At 39.6% G+C, this 14,775-nt stretch overlaps 1 protein-coding gene across 1 annotated transcript in view; it reads left to right on the top strand.

Annotated features, from left to right (window-relative positions):
* The first annotated feature begins 877 nt into the window (after positions 1–877).
* GLCE (glucuronic acid epimerase) overlaps positions 878–14,775 on the top strand; it is a 115,773-nt gene continuing 101,875 nt past the window's right edge. Inside the window, exon 1 of the mRNA XM_061181960.1 lies at positions 878–1,021. The gene's annotated coding sequence lies outside the window, so the exon portion shown is untranslated. The remainder of the gene's footprint in view (positions 1,022–14,775) is intronic.

Below are 14,775 nucleotides of genomic sequence, written 5' to 3'. Positions count from 1 at the left end.
ATACTACAGCCATTTTACATAAGGGAATTGAGCATCCACTATTTTAGTATCTGCAGGGGTCCTGGAACCAATACCCCAGGATACTGAGAGAGGACTGTATTTAAATATCACGTTCTTCAGTCATTCCTTTTACATTTATTCAGTGCCCTGCGTGTGCCAGACACTGGGGTCCAAAGAGATACAACTTTTCATTTAATTTGGGAATTTGTTATAATGGTGACTGAGATTTACTTTTTACTCTTCTAGAAGGCTTTCAGTAGAAATAAACACGAGTCAGAAGGGTGTCCTTTGTCAGACCAGACGTCCCTAATAGGGGTTGGGAAAACACTGGCATCTCAACAATGGCGCCCTGTTTGAGGTGGAGAGGTAGGAGAGGCCCCGATGGGGGGAAAACAGGTTTAGACCTGGGTAACCCGAGGAGGGTGCGCCTTCAACCAGGAAGAGGCGAACCTCTTGAGCACTTCAGGCCGCGCGGTAACCGAGGGTAACAGCGCCCCAGTCCACGGCGGTGTGAAAACCACCTTCTTCCTTAACCAGGTATATCTACGGAGGCTGACCAGGACCAGACACAAGCCAAAACTCTCCATCCAAGATACCTTCCCTCTGCCCCTGACTACTTAACGTCACTGCTCCTTTCGCCTAGTTTATAGATGAGGGGCGACGGAAAAGAGAAGCGGTAGGCGAATCACCTTTCCTATTTTACGATTGGTAATATTAGGCTCCAAGTCCCGCCTCCTGCCCCGCCGCAGACAGGCTCTCGCGGTTGTCACTCGATCCTCTGCAGCCGCCCCTCGCCGTGGCCCCGCCCCTCGCTGTGGCTGGGATCTCGCGGGAAGAGCGGTGGGCACGGCTGTGGCTCCGTCTCCCGGCTGCGCGCGGAGCGGGAGGGCTCTCCTCACAGAAGCGCTTCCTCGCGGAGGGGTTGGAGCTGCGGCAGACGCAGGCCTGGGCAGCCCCTTCTGTGCCGCCTCCTTCTCTTCCTGAGGGCTCCCCGGTCCTCTTGCCCTCCGACGCTACCCAGGTGAGGAAGCCCGGAGCTCGTCTTCGCTGAGGAGCGGTCGGGGAGCGGGGACACGGAGCAGCCGGGGCAGGCGGGCTCCCGACGGGGGCGGCTCCGCGGACAGCGCGGCGCTGCCTGGTGGGCGCGAGGCTTGGAGGGGTTCGTGAGTGCGGGGGTCGAGGAGGCGGTGGGGTGGGATCCGGGTGCGGGCGCCCAAGGGCGGTGTAGCGGGTGCCAGGGCTCCTCGGAGTGAGGAGGCGGTTTAATGGGGGTCCGGGGTTTTTTCCGGCTTGGGGAGGGGTGGTGGCTGGCAGCGTATTGGGTCCCGGGTCTTCGGGGTCGAAGGAGATTTATCAGGATCCTTCGGTTCCTTGAGGTGGTATAGCGCGGTTCCGGGACAAGGGGTCCTTTTATCGCGGTCTCAGGCTCTTTGGGGGCAGAGGATTCAGTTTAGCAAGGTCCTAGGTCTCTGAAGGGGCAGATCCATGGGGTCTTGGGGGTCCTTTGAGCGAGAGTGGGCGTCTCGTTTCGCCTTCCTGGGATAAAGAAGCAGTGTATTGGGGTTCCGTCTGTTTATCGGGGTCTCCGGGCGAGAGGGAGATGTATCTGCGTCCTGCAGGGGCCGGGACCGCCTTGGTGGGCTGCTGGGGGCGGAAGGGTTTACAGCGGAGACCAGCGTCTTTATTGGGGTTTCTGCTTTGCCCAGAGGGGGGCGGTAACTTGGCACGGCCTCCAGTCTTTTCGGGGGCGACTGGGCGAGTTAGCGGGTCCCCGGGAGATCTCGAAGGGAGGGTGCGGCTCTGCAGGCGCTGGGTCGGCTCGGGGCGGGAAGGGGACTCTGGTGACATCCCGAGCCAGCCTAGTACACAGTCTGTGGCTGGTCAGCATCCTGGAACAGATGTCTTTCTAGATGAGATTTACTCAATGCTCAGTTGAAGGATTGATCCGCGTTGTTGCCTAGTTGGAGAAATAGTGGGTTTGTTCTGCAGTTTTCTTCTCTCTGTCCCGGGATCCCTGTGGAGGCGTGCTGGTCTCCCTGCTCTGGGAGCGGGAGAGTGGCAGGCAGCACCTTAAGTGGGCATGTAGACTGTAGATTCTTAAGGAGGCGAGTGTCCTCCGCGTCAGCGTGGAAGCCGCTGAGGATAGGGAAGGCTATGAGGTTTTGGCTTCCTTTCCTAGGTGGTCTGCTTTGCTGATCCTGCATTATTAGGTCTGTCCTGAAGTCTTGCCCGAGTGTTAGGCAGTCAAGCAGTGCTGGGAAGTGTGTTTTGGCTTCTCTCTGCCCTTTGAAAAGCATTTGTGGAGAGAGGTAACTTCAAGTTCAGCTTCCAAATAACGCATTGGAATTCGAAGTTCCAAAACTAGAGCTCTGCAGAAGCGTCATTTGAGACCTGTAAGCATGGCTAACAGCTCTTTTAGAGAATCCTGCTTAACAGTTTTATTGTAAAGGTACAGTTAGTCTTGACTCCCATGCAGTGTCGTTGGTAACTAGCCCAGACTTAGGTGGAATTCAAATAAAATGACCTGTATATATGTGTATGTGGGTTTTTTTTTTTTTTTTTTTTTAATGTTTAAGTCAGAAAGTCTGTTCCTTTGCTTGACAGTTCTCCTGGTTAGATAGCTCCTTTATCATAGAGGCCCGTAAATGAAGTCTGATATGGCAGGCAGTGGAACCTGTACTCACAGTAATTCTGTAATTTGGGATAAACAGACAAATTTGAGTGTGCCAAAGCAGAGAACTTTGCCTGCCTCATTCTTTTTCTTAGTGACAGTTTTTTTTTTAAATGACATTTCTTTTGATCTTAGAACCAGAAACATTAGTGATAATCTACTTAATACTTGACTTTTGTAATCATTTTAAAAAACAAGGGAATTCTGCATAGCAATGCATAACTCTCTGAAAAGCTTAAGTTTTTTTGGTTTTTGTTTTGGTTATAAATTCCTGGTCAAACCAAAATGCCTGATTGACTTTTATAAGATAGTTTTGACTATCAAAAGTGATCAGTTGAGCAGACATTTGATTGGCACCACAGCCAAAAAAACTCTAAGCAGATCTTTTTTCCTTATTATTTTTGAAAGCCAATGAAAAATTAAGCAGATGTCAGTAACTTTTTAAAAAGTAGCTTTCATAATTTCTAAGTAAACATACTGATCCGTCAAAAAATATTTGATTGTCTGCTAGGTGTCACAGCATGGAGACACAATGATTCCAGCGCTCATGAAACCTATATCAAGAGAGAGAGAAAGACAACAAATAAATAAAATAAATACATAAAATAATTGAGATGCTGATAAGGAAGAAATAAACAGGATAGTTGGGGTTTTGCTCACTTAAAAAAATAATAACCTCTGAATGATAATATGATTGATGTCTGGCATGTTAACCAGAAACCAGGCAAGATAACGATCTACCTTCTGAATTAATAAAGATTAAATTATGATCAGTAGAGTTTGAGTGTTAAATATATTTTGACTCTGAGGATTAGCACCTTCTGTTATATAAGCATAAAAAAAGTCTGTAAGGATAAATATCAGACTTTTAAGTGTTCGGGGGATTCTTCAGGAGAGAGTTGCAAAGGCATGGAAGAGAGTTATTAATTATTAATATATGCTTTTATACTATTTGAATTTATTTCAGTGAGCAGACATTACTTAAGGGTAAATTAGAGAAGTCTAAAAATTAAAATTTTGGTCACTATGCAAATTTGTGAAATGTACTGTATTTATAAGGCATTTTGTCAGTGTTGCCACTTCTACTGTGTGTACTAGTGAAGGAAAAAATGTAAAATTATAGGAATGGGGTAGGGAGAGGAGCACAACAGAATAAGTAAAAGACTGAGGCCCAAGTTAAATCTTAAAATATGGTAAAGATGTTGGATCTTTAATTATACAAAGATAAATTAATCTTAGGCCTTTCTTATTTCAAATTTGTTTCCCGAGTTGAAAAAGGAAGTTTTTAGACTCCCTAGAGAAGAATAGGTTGTGTTTTTGTGGCGGGGCAGGAGGTGTTTTTATTGTGGCACAGATTTCAGGATGGGATTTCTTTTTGTCAGACATATGGACACCTAATAGTTGTTTTTCTTGTGAGGCGTATGAAACAAAAATTGTTTTATAGTTCATTATTACACTGCTGAAAATGACAATACCAGTGTCTTTTGGATTATCATTCAAAATTCTGAAATTATAAATGTGACGTACTAAGCCAATTTCTAGAAAGGAAATCATAAGACATGAATTCCAGTCTTAACTGTGCTGCTAACCATCTGACCTTGGATGATTCCTTAGTCTCTCAGGGCCTCAGTTTCCGTATATATACAATTAAAGAAAGAGAAGTCCCTGTCAGTAATCAATATAAACTCCAATTCCACGGTTTTTATTACATAGGTTTTTATGTTGCGGATCTACAGTATTATATGTACAAAAAGGGATAGATGCCATAAGAGTAGCTAGTTCTCAGGGTACAACTAGTTCCATGTAATTTTTATATATCATACCTAATTTTAGAGCCTCTTCTATTTTAAGATATATAGGAAATATTTAATTCAAGAATATACATTCGGGCTTCCCTGGTGGCGCAGCGGTTGGGAGTCTGCCTGCCAATGCAGGGGACACGGGTTCGAGCCCTGGTCTGGGAGGATCCCACGTGCCGCGGAGCGGCTGGGCCCGTGAGCCACAACTACTGAGCCTGCGCGTCTGGAGCCTGTGCTCCGCAGCAAGAGAGGCCGCGATAGTGAGAGGCCCGCGCACTGCGATGAAGAGTGGCCCCCGCTTGTCACAATTGGAGAGAGCCCTCGCACAGAAATGAAGACCCAACACAGCCAAAAATAAATAATAAATAAATAAAAAAAAAAAAAAAAAAAAAGAATATACATTCATGAAGGTAAATAATTTCCTTTTGGTAATTTAGCTTTATCTGTTAAAGCATTATTATTTTTGCTTCTGATCCCTGGTTCTGTAATAGAGTATCTATATGATAATGTAATGTCCTTATTTAACTCTGTGTGTAGAATGAGGTCTCTAGTGGTTGACCCCCTTTAATCCATCCTTTACACTGCTGCCAATGTGATTTTTCTAAAATGCAAATATGTTCAGTGCTTTTTTCTTAAAACCCATACTTCTCCCTTACCTACAGTATTTAGTTCTATGGTTACAAGGCCCTTCATCATCGGGCTCATCTCCTGCATTTCTCCCACCGTACGTCTCAAGCTCCAACTGTACTAGTAACATCAGTTTACTGAAAGAGCCATACTTTTTCCTGACTCAGAGCCTTCTTATATATTCTCCCTGCTGCTTAGAATGCCTTTCCTTCTCCTCTCTTACTGACAGAGTCTAGTGATTTTTCAAGATACAACTTAAGCGCTATCTGCTTTTTGAATCTTCTGTGTGCTCTGGTCCTTGCTCTTCCAGCCCCACTAGGTTATTCACTCTCTGTATCTTGTTCATTCATTCTCTTATCTTCATTAGTATGCTGTAATTATGTATGTCTCTCTCTTCCTGGACTCAAAAGCCGATGTATATTTGTCTTATTACTTATTGAATATCTATTGCTTAGTTAACACAGTTGGCTCTCATTACGGATTTGAACTCTCAGTGCCAAGATTAATATCTTCATAATGTCTGAGTTAAGCCCAAATCTCAGTCTTGTCCTATTTTTCTAAAACGTTGGGCTTTCTAAATTATCTTATTCTCTTGCCCCTATGACCACAAACTGACATTAGATCTGTAGTTCTTATCCTCTTGTTTAAGAAAAGAGACTATTAGCACTGTAGGAGTTAGGGGTTACTCTGTTAAACTCGCAGAAAAGTCATGCAGAATTTTGAGGCAACCACTAATCCCTGTATCTAAAGTTGTTAGCAGAGTTATGAACTAGTTTGAGTATTTCAGATCTTAGACATCAGTGATTTGGTAGATATTTTACCTTGGCTGCTTTCTGTATGGGAAATGATTGTTGCCAGTGTGTATGGGATTTTATATTGGCTTAATAGTTGCTTTACATAATTACCTTTAATTCTCAAAACAAATCCTGCAAATATAGTAACTTTCTCAGGGTTATTTATCTACTAAGAAGCAGGCTATGTAGATCCAGGTCTGTCTTACTCCAGATTCTATGCTTTTTCAAAATACTACACTGCTTTCTGAATATGAGTTCTTATTCAGTGTATTTAAAATTATTAATAGATATTTTATTCATTTTATAAATTGAAGAAGTAGGTTGTGAGGTTTATCCATTCAGCTTTTTCAAAAAAAGCTAAAGTAGAGGATTTGAGATTGATTGGACTTTAGAGACCACTTAATCCAACTCCTACATTTAGCATATGAGGGAACTGACATACACAAGAATAGTTACATGACTTGCTCAAGATCTTACAGCTTTGTAGTTGGTTAAGATTTGTTGTTGTTATTAAGCTAGTTATGACCATTGGTGTTGTAAAACCATTATTTGAAAGGAAACCAGGTGCCTGATGTTCCCCCCAGGAAAAAAGCCTAGAGTGGCTTTTAGAAAAGTGATGTTGAGGATCTCAGAGTCTTAAGGACATGGCTCAGAGAAAATCCAGACTCTGGATCATGACACATGGAGACGCCTCAGTGCCTCTTCACTCACGTAGCTCCCTAGTCTTGGTTTCTTTCCTTCCTCTTTTTTCTTTTTAAAAATCTATTCACAGTTTACTAATCTTCTGCCTGCTAAAGTTATTAGCAGCAGCCTGACCAGTAACCATTTACATGCCAACCATGGACTAACTAACAGGGATACAAAAAAGCATAAAATCTAGTCACTGCCCTGAAGAGGCTCAGTTTATTGGGAGTGGGAGGCAGTAAGTATTTAATTGCAAGGCAGTATATAAAGATGCTATGAGTGATGCAGCTCCAGGAGCTCAGAAGATAAAGGTAAATGTGGACTGGGCTAGTGGCTGCAGAAGTTTCTATGTAGAAAAGGTTTGATTTAAGTTAGTCTTTAAATGAGGAATTGGAAGGAAAGACTGGGGAAAAGAATATCTGGCCGGGTGTGTGTGTGTGTGTGTGTGTGTGTGTGTGTGTGTGTGTGTGTATTTTTTTTTTAATCTAACCCTTGTTCACTTCCCTTTAGCCGCAGTGGCCTCCTTCCTGTTTTAGAAGGCCTGGAACATGTTCTTCCAGATATCTGTATGTCTCCTTCCCGTCCTTCTTTCAGTTCTGAATTAAAGTATCACCCTTTCTGAAAGGCCTTTACTGATACCTTGTTTAAAATTATAGCATCCCTCCTATACATACTCTTCCTATCCCTCTTCCCTGCTTTGTTTCTTTTTTTGTGCTTTTCTGCAGTCCAACACACTGCTTTTATTATCTTTCTAACCCTACTATAATGTAAGATCCATGAGAGCAGGGATTTTTACCCATTTTATTCAGTGCTATATCCCCAGCACCCAGGGGATACAAAGTAGGTGGTCACATTTTACCTTTTACAAAGTAGGTACTCACATTTTTGTTAAATGAATAAGACAATCGAACTTTAAAACAGAAACTTGAAGATTGTTTGATCTAACCTCTCTCCTTCCTTCCTTCCTTGCTGGCTGGCATGGAGGATGAGGAACTTTCTCTTCTATTTAAAAAAAATTTTGTTTCTAGGACTTAAATTGTATACAGTGCAGAAATCATAAACAGCTCAATGAATTTCTACATATGTAAGCATGTGATCACCAACCACACCAAGATATAGAACACTTCTAGGACCTCAGCATCCTTCCTTACTCGCTGCTAGTCAGTACCTCCCAAAGGTAACCACTATTCTGACCGCCATCACAGTAGATTAGTTTTGCTTTTTCTTAAACTTCATATATTGGGTTGGCCAAAAGTTTCGTTCAGTTTTTTCCGTGAGATGGCTCTAGTAGCACTTAGCTGTCTTTAACTTCATTTGAAACAATTTTGTTAGATTTTATGTGACAGCTGTATATCAGCATGCCTTTAAAAAAAGACATCAAGATTGGTGAATTTTTGTGTAACCATTTTAATATTGAAGATGGAAGAAAAAAAAGCCAACATTTTCGGCCTATTATGCTTTATTATTTCAAGAAAGGTAAAAACACAACTGAAACACAAAAAAAAGATTTGTGCAGTGTATGGAGAAGGTGCTGTGACTGATCAAACATGTCAGAAGTGGTTTGTGAAGTTTCGTGCTGGAGATTTCTCACTGGACGATGCTCCACGATCAGGTAGACCAGTTGAAGTTGATAGCGATCAAATTGAGACATTAATTGAGAACAGTCAACGTTATCCCACGCTGGAGATAGCCAACGTACTCAAAATATCCAAATCAAGTATTGAAAATCACTGCACCAGCTTGGTTATGTTCATCGCTTTGATGTTTGGGTTCCACATAAGTTAAGCAAAGAAAATCTTCTTGACCGTATTTCCACATATGGTTCTCTACTTAATGAAAACGTTCCGTTTTTAAAACAAATTGTGATGGGCAATGAAAAGTGGATACTGTACAATAATGTGGAATGGAAGAGATAGTGGGACAAGCGAAGTGAACCACCACCAACCACACCAAAGGCCGGTTTTCATCCAAAGAAGGTGATGTTGTATATTTGGTGGGATTGGAAGGGAGTCCTCTATTATGAGCTGCTTCCGGAAAACCAAACGATTAATTCCAACAAGTACTGCTCCCAGTTAGACCAACTGAAAGCAGCACTCGATGAAAAGCATCCAGAATTAGTCAACAAAAAAGGCATAATCTTCCATCAGGATAATACAAGACTGCATGTTTCTTTGATGACCAGGCAAAAACTGTTACAGCTTGGCTGGGAAGTTCTGATTTATCCGCCGTATTCACCAGACATTGCACCTTCGGATTTCCATTTATTTAGGTCGTTACAAAATTCTCTTAATGGAAAAAATTTCAATTCCCTGGAAGACTGTAAAAGGCACCTGGAACAGTTCTTTGCTCAAAAAGCTGGAAAGTTTTGGGAAGATGGAATTATGAAGTTGCCTGAAAAATGGCAGAAGGTAGTGGAACAAAAGGGTGAATAGGTTGTTCTATAAAGTTCTTGGTGAAAATGTAAAATGTGTCTTTTAGTTTTACTTAAAAACTGAAGGCACTTTTTGGCCAACCCAATAAATGGAATCAAATCAATTTTTAAGTTAGCAGAAGTTCATTCTTTTTCATTGCTGTATAGTATTCCATTGTGTGAGTATATATTTTTTATTGTACTATTTATAGACATTTGGACCATTTCCAGGTTTTAGCTCTTAGGAACAAAGCTGCTAAGAACAATTTTGTACCTGTCTTTTCGTGGGCCTAAAGATTCATTTCTTGGCTAAAAAACTAGAAGTTAACCTCATCTTCATATAGATATAGATATATAGATACATATACATAATTCTTAATTCCACGTGGTCCTTAGCACATGATAGATGATCATTAAATGACTGAAGATAAATTATTAACTGATCGTGTACGGTGAGATTATCTCAAACTTGTTAAAAATATTGGAGAACAGCTTCTGGTCCGTGCTTTTGTTCTTATATCTGACTTAAAACATGTAGCATTTAACTTTATCCAGGCTATACACATTTCTCTTTCCTCTTGATTAGCCTCTTTTTTAAAAATCATGTTCTTTATTTGTTGGTGCCCCTTCTCCAGAAGATGGGAGAAATATGTCCAGAAAAGAGGAAATTCAAATTAATTAATTCTAAGGTGTGAATTTCAGAACTGGTTGGCTATTTTTCTATATTTTCCCAACTTAAAAAAGTCATTTCTTTTTGACAGTTTGGTTCTACTGTACATTATATATATTTTTTACTGTTCTGTACAGTTTGAAATCATTTATACCAATGCATAAGTTATGTTTTGGGATATGTCAAGCAAAGGCTTTCTTTGATGGTCTTAAGAAATTTTAGAAATGGCTTTAGTTGGTGAAGAATGCAAATGAGAACCCCTACAATAATAGAAGAAATCATGAGAAATATTTTTCTAATTCTGGAAAAGTTTTCAGTTCCCTTTTGAAGTGATTTCTAAGCTAAGACTTGAAAGATGAGTAGTAAACAAGGTGGATGAGATGCCCGGTAGGGAATGGGGTAAAAGCACTGTAGGTGGGGAGCTGTCTTTGCAGAGAGAGAGCAGGGCAGATTTGGGAATCTGCAGGCAATTCAGGAGGGCTAGAGCAGTGGTTTTCAAGCTATAATGTAAATATGAATCTCCCGGTAGGAGTGGGGCTCATGAGTTTGGAGTTCTAACATGTTCACAGGTGGTAGAGATGTCGCTGGTTCAAGGATCACACTTTGCAAACCACTGGGCCAGAGCATAGGAAGCAAGTGAGAAGGAAGGAGTGGGGAGTGAAAGCAAGGACCATATCATGGAGGATCTTACAACTAATGTAAGGAATTTGGATTTAAGGCAGTGGTAACCCACTGAAGGGTGCTAAGCAGAATAGTGACCTTGTGAGATTTGTGATTTTCGAGGGGGCAGTAGTGGTGGAAATAATCTTTAGGGGTAAACTCCATCTACATTTGAAACTGTACCAATTAATGTCTGAGCAATGATAGTTTACCCATTCATTAATAATTATTGTTTTTCCCAGTGGCAGATTCAGTTCATTTAAAGGAAAAGTTTGGTTATGTTTATTAATTTAGATGTTATATGTTAGTTTAATCTTTTTTTTCTTCCAGGGATATTATTGCTTATTATATAATAAGTATTATTACAATTTAACTCATAATTACATTTTTAAAAATTTTTTTATTTTTGGCTGTGTTGGGTCTTCGTTTCCGTGTGAGGGCTTTTTTCTCTAGTTGCGGCGAGCGGGGGCCACTCTTCATCGCGGTGCGCGGGCCTCTCACTGTCGCGGCCTCTCTTGTTGCGGAGCACAAGCTCCAGACGCGCAGGCTCAGTAGTTGTGGCTTACGGGCCTAGTTGCTCCGCGGCATGTGGGATCTTCCCAGACCAGGGCTCGAACCCGTGTCCCCTGCATTGGCAGGCAGATTCTCAACCACTGCGCCACCAGGGAAGCCCCCATAATTACATTTTTAACCCTGTTTGATGGGCTTTAATTTTTGTCCATGTTGTACCATATGATAGTTCAAAGTCTTCTTTTTTATTGTATTGATTAAAAAATAAGCTAGCTGGTAGTGCTTATTATACAGTAGGAATGATCTTAATGATATATAATTGAGTTAGTTTGTCACCAGCTTTTGTAAATGTTATTAATTAGAAGGCTTTAATTTATTTCAGCTGTTTAAATATCACATCAGTTTTCCAATATTATAAACTTAGGAATGTGTGTGTAGCTTGTTTTTCCCCCTTATTTTATAAGTTCTAGGAACTCATTTTAAATACGTGGAGAAATACTAAAGACAAAGATCTAATGCCTCAGCTCAAATATAAGCATTGCTAACATTATGGTACACATTCTTCCTCCTTCCATGAATATATTTATTCATTTGTATACTGTTTATTCTCCCACCATGAATTTATATCATAAAGATTTTCGTACTTTGTCAAAATTGTTTCAAAACCGAATTTTTAATAGCAGCATAATATTCTGTTGAACGGATGTGTAATGATTTAACCATTCCCAATTACTGAATATTTTTTTCCTCTGCAAGTAACACTTGAAGAAAATCTTTGTACGTAAATATTTCTCCATACTTGATTATTTTCTTAGGATAGGAATAAAAATGTTGAGTCAAAAGGTAAGATCTTAAAAAAATTAGGTATTGCCACATTACTTTCTAGAAAGGTTATGCCACTTTACATGCCAATATCAGTATTAGTTTTAAAAACCTTTTCTAGGGAATCCCCTGGTTATCCAGTGGTTAAGCCTCCACACTTCCACTGCAGTGGGCACGGGTTTGATCCCTGGTCGGGGAACTAAGATTCTGCATGCTGTGCGGCACAACCAAAAAAATTAATTAAAAAATTAAAAAAAGAACCCTTTTCTAATTTAATAAGCAAAAATGATCTGACTTTAATTTGTATTTCTTTGATTATAACTGAAGAGCATTGCCAAAATTTTTTTTAAAGTTGCATATGAAAAGAAAAGATTTTTAAAAGAATACCATATGCATTATGTTATAAGGTAAAATGTTTTAACTGGAACTAATGTTTTATTATTGTAGTTTTTTCTTTTAATAGATAAATTAATTTCTTGAATAGTTATTAAAAAAACTGACAAAATTCAAAGACCCAAACAGTTGCCCTAGAGGCAACTACTGTTACCAGTTTCTCATATGTACTTCCAAAGATATTGTAAATCATGTGTGTGTGTGCCAAAACATTAGACGAATTATGGAGAACGTTCATTAAAATACTGTCTAGTTCAGTTGTGGCATTGTGTACTAAACTGTGTACTAAAAATTAGAAAGGGTCTAAAAATGATTAGTATCTGGCTACTGGCCCAGAAGGAAGAAAAGCAGGGTCTGGCAGCATTTGGCAGTAATTTTCTATAAGACAAGTGGCCTTAGCTCTTTTTATTATTGGATCGATTCTTTGACAATAGCACTTCTGTTTATAGTACCGATTCTGTAGTTCTATTCCAAAAAGGAAAGCCAAGTTTTTGAAAATTAGTTGATGCCTGAAAGAAACTCTTTAAAGTACAAAAGCTATTTGGAGGTATTTAGGAACAAGATACTTTCTTCTTAGGTATTTTAGGATTTCTTTGGCAAGTACAGTTGTATCAGAATTTTCATGACTTTGTTGCTTAACAGAGAAAGTTTGAGCTTGAATAATTATAAATGAAATTCATCATTTCCCTAAACTCTTGTTTACCTAATTCAAAAACCAATCAGCCATGATATAAAATATTTTAAAACATATTTTTAAAAGATTTTCATGCTAATAATATAGTAGTAACTTGTCTCATACAATCAAAGATCTTTTAGAGCTTGACTTGGAGGCCACTGCTAAATAAGTAATTTGAACAGTAAGAGTCAGAGGTTTTAATTGGATTCTACAGAGCTTTAATGCTTTAGGGAAAAGATATTTGCTTTGGGGACAGATTTTTTTTTTTAAGCCCATGTTTCCAAAGATAAAATTTGGGGATGACTATTGTTTACTGAATACTAACTCTGTGTGGCCCAGGATAAGTTAGGGGTATTATGAGAGTTCCTATTTGCTGGAATTCATATCTCCTATTCCAGATTAATTATAGGGCTGTAAAGGCTGCTAAAGAATTTGCACCTAATAGTGGTTGGTAATATATGAGTAGTTTTAAGAAAGAATTTACCAGAGGTGGGAAAAGATCCTCTTGACTTTAAAAAAACATTTAATTTTGAAATAGTTATATATTTATAGGAGAATTGCAAAGTACAAAGAATTCCCATATGCCTTTCACCCAGCTTCCCCTAATGTTAACATCTTATATAACCATGGCAAATTTATCAAAACTAAGAAATTAATCCTGATTTTTTTAAAGGGGAATTCAGCAAACTATTTTTTTTTGAACACATATTATGTGTAACAGAGTGTTTTAGCTGCTGATACACAATGTTGGAAAAGAAGTAAAGGTTGCAGATAATAATAATAAAATGGTGAGCTTGGTGTTATTCCTGAACAAACTGTCAGATTATTGAACACATATATTTTTGGTACCCCAAAAAGAAGACAGTAATCACTAGGAGCCAGCATGGGTTCACAGAGGACAAGTCATGCCACACTAGCCTCACTTTTTTTCTTATAGGGTATGTAAACTGGTAGGTACATCAGGAGATGCTCTGGCCATAATATATCTAGAATTATAGCTACATTTATTGGATTTTAAATTTTGTGCTGGGTACTGGGTTAAACACTTTACATAGATTGCCTCATTTAGTCCTGTTTTACAAATGAGGAAAGGGGCCCCAAAGGTTATACAGGTAGCATTTGATAGCCTTTTATTATATCTTTGTAGAAAAGATATAGAAATGTAGTTAATAATTGCATAGGCAGGTGGATTTGTAATTGATTAATGAATGGGCTGATGTTAAAATTGAACTGCAGTTCATTCTTAGTGGTGAGCCTCAAGATGCTATCTTCCCCCATGTCCTTTTAAGATGTTTATCATAAGTTATTCTCAAAATTGTGAGGGAGTGCTAGTATGTTATGTGACAGAATCAGGATCCTCCCCAGACCACTTTATTTTTAATAATTAGAACGGTGGACTGTATCTAAGAGAATATTTGTTATAATAATTTTATTTATTTATTTATTTTTACACTTAAAAAATTAATTTATTTTATTAATTTATTTTTAGCTGTGTTGGGTCTTTGTTGCTGCGCACAGGCCCTCTCTAGTTGTGGTGAGTGGGGGCTACTCTTTGTTGCGGTGCACAGGCTTCTCATTGCGGTGGCCTCTCTTGTTGTGGAGCACGGGCTCTAGGCACGCGGGCTTCAGTAGTTGTGGCTCGTGGGCTCTAGAGCGCAGGCTCAGTAGTTGTGGTGCATGGGCTTAGTTGCTCCGCGGCATGTGGGATCTTCCCGGACCAGGGCTCGAACCCGTGTCCCCTGCATTGGCAGGCGGATTCCTAACCACTGCGCCACCAGGGAAGCCCCAGTGGTAACATTTTAAATAACTATAGTACAATATCAAAACCAGGAAATCGACTTTAGTACAATCCACAGATCTTATTCCTTTTTCACCAGTTTTACATGTGTTCCTTTGTGTGTGTAATTCTTTGCAGTTTTATCAAGTGTAGATTTGTGTAATCAGCATCACAATTGAGATACAGTACTATTCCATCACCAGAAAGATCCCCTAACCTCTGGCAACCACTAATCTGTTCTCCATTACTGCTTTGTCATTTCCAGATATTATATAAATGGAA

The sequence above is a fragment of the Eubalaena glacialis genome, chromosome 2, assembly GCF_028564815.1.
Source record: "Eubalaena glacialis isolate mEubGla1 chromosome 2, mEubGla1.1.hap2.+ XY, whole genome shotgun sequence".
Lineage (NCBI taxonomy): Eukaryota > Metazoa > Chordata > Mammalia > Artiodactyla > Balaenidae > Eubalaena > Eubalaena glacialis.
The sequence above is the reverse complement of the archived record's forward strand: the minus strand, read 5'-3'. Positions and strand labels throughout refer to the sequence as shown.